General features: G+C 37.8%; 1 pseudogene; it reads right to left on the reverse strand.

The window, feature by feature from the left end:
- Nucleotides 1-1,151: 1,151 nt before the first annotated feature.
- Nucleotides 1,152-1,745, reverse strand: LOC148015982 (pentatricopeptide repeat-containing protein At1g50270 pseudogene; annotated as a pseudogene).
- Between the last annotated feature and the right edge of the window lie 4,678 nt (nucleotides 1,746-6,423).

Genomic DNA, 6,423 nt, shown 5'->3' on the forward strand with positions numbered 1-6,423 from the left:
ATATGCATGTCCAGCCTATAAGCACCTATTTATCTTAGATTGCTCTGTCCAAAATCTAAAATTGAGATTTTTGGAATAGAAAACCTGCAAAAGGCATTGTAGAGGGAAACAATCCCAGATCTCAGGAGAGTCATATCATACACCTTAGAAGAGAGCGATAGAAAAGCCCCGTCCAAGCTCCACACCACCTGTCCATAGAAGATTTTGTCCCACTGGCGGGGCTGACTGTATGCATTGCTCAGACTCCAATTGGATGTCAAACTCCATAGCCTTCTTGAGACCTCTGCAGTGTGGATTGTTACATTTCCGTGCCTTGTACTTGTAGAACTCCCAGCCACCGACGCCTATACCAAACATGAGAAGGGAACCTGCAATATATGCAATAGGCACATGATATACTATCTCCCCGATTAACAAGAACGTTATGGGGAGAAACTCTGTTGCCTCCATGTAGATGTATGTGAAATATGGCGTGAACATGAACCCACAAGCACCCAGCACCAAAAGAAGAATGACCACATCGACTGCTGCAGCTGAGGACTGTTCACATAATGAAGGAAAGGGCACTTGCTTCTTAGGCTTTGCGCCATACTTCTGATGGGAAGATGAATGGTCTGCGGCCTCCTTGAATTTTTCAAAGCTTTTTAGCAGCACCAGATGATGGCAAACTCTTCCTGTCTGCTTTTTCTGAAAATAGCTAACTAATTTGCTCCTTCCGTGGGCCTCCCGTAACGCCAAAAGCACACTCCTTCAGCTCAGTCACCAAATGTCTTTTCAATTAAGGCAGATGGAATAGTGATATTTCGCAGATATTCGGCCGCCCCTGCATCATCTTCAGTTTGCAGCAGACTGGATGATGGTAAATCACCTGATCATTACTGACGTTGGTTTTCCCTCTTCTCTGAATTACAAAGGTTCCTATCACAATGGCAATGCCTGCAATAGCAAATGTGATTAATAATTTCCGCTTCAATGTGGTATTTCCGTGGTTCTGAGGCCCCTGGGCAGACTTTGAACTTGCTTGCTGGCTCCACAAGTTGTCTCTTATAGATGGTCCACTTTCATCCTCATTGCTGCTATGATAGTGCAAGTCATGCAAGATTCTCTCACGTAACCTCACATATTTATCACAGGGTATGCACATTTCTGTCCTATTCCCACAGTGGTCCACATTTAGCATACATATCCACCAATGCATTCCCAAGCACACTATTTCCTCCCAGCAACAAACCCCCTCTTACAATTTCAGCATGTATTATTTTTCCTTTTTCAGCTGCTCCTCTGCTGCCACAGGCCTTCAAAATGCAAGCAAAGGTCTGTGCATCAGGAGAGAGGCCCTCATGTTGCATTCTCTCGAAACTGTTGATTGCTTCCTCACCCTGCCCATGTTGTGCATAGCCAGCAATCAAAGCATTCCAGCACATAACATCTCGACTTGGCAACCTGTCGAAAACAGCCTGTGCATCTGTAAGTGAGCTACACTTGCCATACATTTCGATCAGAGTGCTGCCAACAATAAGATCTCTATCAAATCCCTTCTTTGTAACCTCCAAGTGCATCTCTTGACCTCTTTCTATGGCTTCCACATTGCCACAAGCTTTCAAGCCACACACATAAGTAATAGCATCTTGACCAATGCTATTGAGTGTCATCTCATCAAGGAATTCCAATGCTTCTCTATCACAGCCATGTTCAGCATATCTTGTCATGAGTGTCGTCCAGGATACGACATCTTGATCTGACATATTGTCAAATACTTCTTGGGCTTTTCCAAGCATACCAGATTTTACATACATGTCAACCAGAGCATTATTGATAAATTCCTCTTGCTCCAAACCCTCTTCACTATACTGCCTACGCAAAACAAAAGTATAATCACAACAACTAAATATGTACAAAGTATCAAATCCCACACACAACTTTTGGGTGGATTTCACACCTCGAATGCGCAACAAAGTGAAGCATGCTTGATTGAGTCCTTTGGTGAATGTATTTGCAATCATTTGATCACTTGAACAATGTTCAATCATGATTATGCCTTGCTTTACTTCATATGGAACATAATGATTATGTATTGCAATATGTTTAGACTTGTTATGTTGAACATAGTCTTTAGCAAGACTAATAATCCATTTTTTGAATACTAAAAAGGTGGCACCCAGATAACATGCTCATAAGTTTCTCAAAACCATATGATGTGACCTATCATTGGAAAGCACTTGAAAAATCAAACCTATTGAGCTTAGAGCACTTGATTTAGAGTTATAGTATTCAAGTTATGAAAAATCCAAAGATTTGATCACGTGTCCCAAACTTATGGGAAATTCTTATATTCCCCAATATGACGTTGAAAATAATAGGAAAATGATCTTTCTTTGCTTTGGATTTCATGTTTCGTAAGTCCACATATATTCCCAGCTTCCCATTCTTCTTGGGTACTACCACGATGGACAAAACCCATTCACTATTGGCCATAGGATAGATAAACTCAACTTCAAGAAGCTTCAACAACTCTGCTTTCACCAGGGCTAAGTAATTTGGATTCATGCATCTTTGTCTTTGCCTCACAAGTTTAGAATCAGGCTCTAGGTCAATGTGATATTGATAAACCATGGGATCAATCCCCTTTAGATCTTTATACAACCATGCAAATATGTCCAAGTTCTCCTTTAGTAGAACATGCAAGATCGACAGCTCCTCATTTGGAAGACTAGTATCTACCTTCAAGTGATGCTCAGTACCTTCTGTATCCACAAAAGGTAACTACTTTTCACCTTCCACTTCGTAGATGAAGGTCCCATGAATTGCTTCTAGGTATTGATCTGACTCCTTCAATGGAGTGGTCTCCTCATCTAATGCTCTATTAGAAGTGAATTCTTTTTACCATGGGAACTTGATTGGCTCTTTGGGATGTTGAAATGTATCATGGTGGTTGTTTCAAGTTTTATGGGAGACTTCATTATCTCTTTACTTGAGGACTCATCTTTCGAGGATGCCTTTAGAAATGTCACACAATAAGGACAATCTGAGTTCTTCTTGGGTTGCAGGACTAGGGTTCATTGGCAAGGTGCACCATCATCATCATTTTTTTGACAAGGGTAAATGAGGGCAACAAGAGGTACTACTGAAAGAAGGCTTATTCTACTTAATCCATTTCTTATGGATATTTTGTCTATGATGTGATTCATTTACTAATCCAAAGGGTATTAGAGTCATTTTGGTCCACAGCATGGGATATTTAGCTTCAAATGCTTATGGGAGTTCCTTCTCACTAATGTCCAAGTCTTTGGATTGCATAGATTCCGTCACTTTGCATTTATAATCTTCATCTTGACTTTCAGTATCATCCTCTTCAAACTCTAGCTCTACGTCTGGTGGATTTCTATAGGAGAAAAACAAACTCTATGTTATATCTTCTGCTTCTACTTCTGCCTCTACCTCTGCTTTTGTCTTTACTCTTGTGTCTCTCTCTGTCTCTACTTCTATCTCTGGCTTTGTTGTAGCCATGTAATAGGGGGGAAATGCATCCAGGCCTCTATCTCACTGTCAACAGTAATTTCAAATGTCATTCCTAGTTTAGGTAGAAGATATTCGCCCATCGATAGAGACTTTGTTTCTTTTGGAAGTTGACTTACAATACTCATTGTCAAGGACTGTCTCAGTATTTTCTTAGGAAACACCTACTTGATAACTTATTCCTTTACTAATGTACCATCTGTAACTTTGTTGGAGGAGTTTTTTAAGACTTTGATAGAGATGGATCCATTACCTTTTTGCGAGCCATGTAACTTCACTACCACCTTTTTGGGTCCTCTACCTAGAGTCAAGGTTCCCTTGAATGTTGACTTTGTAACTTCTTTGAAGGAGTTTGTTAAAACTTTGATAGGGGTTCTTGAAATGTAAATGGATCTGTAAAGACATTAGATGGGTTACATTGCATTTTCTTTATGCTATCATCCACAAATAGTATCATTATAGGGCTAAAGTATGGCCAATCAATATCATCAAAACATTTTAGAAATTGTGACTTCACCCTAACTCCTTACCGAAGAATGAGTTACAAGAACAAATGGATTGTAGGTATTACTTTCCTACGATAAACCATATTCTCTTTTGAACAAGACATAGAAGTGTGACCCTCTCTTGGTTATGGATACCCCTTCCAAGAGATATGCTTGATATGAAAAGTCACCAAAGCCACTATAATGCCCCTTTAGAGCTCACTATTGTCACTGTTTAGTCTTCTTCAACTATTTCTTTTGCTTCTTTGAGCTATTTTGAGCTTTTATTATTCCTATTTCAACATTAAAAAATATTCTCCAAGGTAAGCATCCATCCATGAGGACAAATACAAAAGCAAACATAGGCTTACAAAATAGAGACAGAAGTTTTACAAAACACTATAGAGAATCAATAAAAGGCATAAAAACCATATAGATCAAACCAAAACCACTTCAAACCATCCAAAAGCATTCAACACACTCTTAATCATTCCTAAAAAGACGTTCACAATCCTAACCTCACAAAAAAAAGATCAAAATAGAGGCAAAATAGACCTTATCAAAACCAAATAGACACATTGCAAAACCTATGAGAACATCATATCTCAATTAGAAACCATCATGAGCTTCTCAAACATAATTGACCCATCTCAACACATTCCAAAACACTTTCAACTCAACAAAAATCAATAAATAAATCCTCAAAATTAGCCATTGAGCTCTTAAAAACAACAAAAATCAGCTCAAAAAATAGGTAGGTTGAATCCTCAACATATACCTATGGATTTTTAAAAGGACAAAATTGAATAGGTATGTGTTTTAAATGTAATAAAAAATATATGGCTATGTATCCAAGTGCACTTAAAAGAATACCAAGGCTAATAATTACAATATGATAGTACTTGAGAATGTGGATGATGAGGTTATTAAAGAACTAACAATGAGTGTACAAGTTGAATTTGAAGAGCATGATGAGGAACTTTATCTTGATCTATCTTATGAGGTTGTGGATGGATTTATATTTGACCCTAGTGATACATAGAGATGTCAAAGGAGGGCATGTGGCTTAGTTTGTGAATGCACGATGGAAGGATATATAGAGATGTGAAGGGAAATGGAATAGTTGAGTGTGAAGGGAGAGTGCACAAACACAAATAGATTAATGGTGAGCCTCAAGGTAGTTCATTATGTTAAGTTGGATAGACATAGAAAAAAGCTCACAATAGAGTTGTCAAAGAGTAGTAAAATAGAGAAGAATAGCTTAGAGAGAAGGGATTCATTAAAATTTTCTATATTAAAAAATAAAATTTATCTCCAAAAATATTTCTTTAAACAAAAATTGACCAATAGGTTTGTTTATTCCACAAAAGGGAGAGTATTAAAAATCCCTAAAAAATCTTAAAAGGAACTCGTGAAATTGTATTTTTCTTACTTTTTCTTTAAAATGAATTTCTCAATATCTATTGATCATTTCACATTCAAAACCAAGCACCACACTCCCATAAGTAACTTTTTTCAACATATAAAAATTAGTTTAAAAAGGGTTATTGAATGAGGAGATAGAAGGAATTTGAGTAAATTCTTTGTGGATAATATAAAAGAGGAGAAACAAGATTGTAAACATGGAGAGAGAAGAGGATTATTTAACTATTATTCTCTCCACTTTTTCTTATTTTAAGGAGAGGGACTAAAATGCCAAATTTTGAGTTCATTCTTTTCTAATGGGATAGAACCTTGATCCTAGGATAAGAGAAACAATATTTTTTCTTTCAAGAAAGAGCAGTTTTGATTATGGTAAGACTTATAAGAGAAATGATTTGACATGGCTTATAGCAATTGGCAATCACCCTAGTGATAACTACTATATGACCCATCATCATGAGTCCCTACATTCAATACTTGCTCATGTGGCTATAGATTACTTTTTTTACAACTAAAGAGAGCTATAAGTTACTGTTATGGATCAAGGGTTGTGGGGTGGCCAAATGGCACAATGTTTATTGGAGTTAATTCATTTTGAAATCAAGAATGTTGTAAGTTGCCATTATGGAGGAAGGGTTGTGTGGCCCCCGAGAGGTTCACTATAGATGTTGTATGGTATCACGTGAGTGTAAGGGAGGGGGGTTTTCGGAAGGGGACACTTAAGCGTATACATTAGAGGTAGACCCCTCTTAATTTCATATATTGAACTTAAATTTAAGGAGGGGATAGAGGGGAAAAAGAAGGGGGATGCATTTGATCACACCTCTCCATAGATTGGTTTCTCCATGGCATACAAGAGACCTTGACAAGTAAGGTTAAAACCTTGAACCCTCACATAATAGGGTTATCAAATTAATCATAGTGTGGGAGGGGGGGAGTTGGCACTCTCCCATGGTTTTGGTAGAGAGATTCAACTCCCCTTCTTCCAAAGAGAGCTTGG

Source organism: Lygodium microphyllum, chromosome 23 (assembly GCF_053477565.2).
Source record: "Lygodium microphyllum isolate KBCC chromosome 23, Lygodium_microphyllum_v1.1.10, whole genome shotgun sequence".
NCBI lineage: Eukaryota > Viridiplantae > Streptophyta > Polypodiopsida > Schizaeales > Lygodiaceae > Lygodium > Lygodium microphyllum.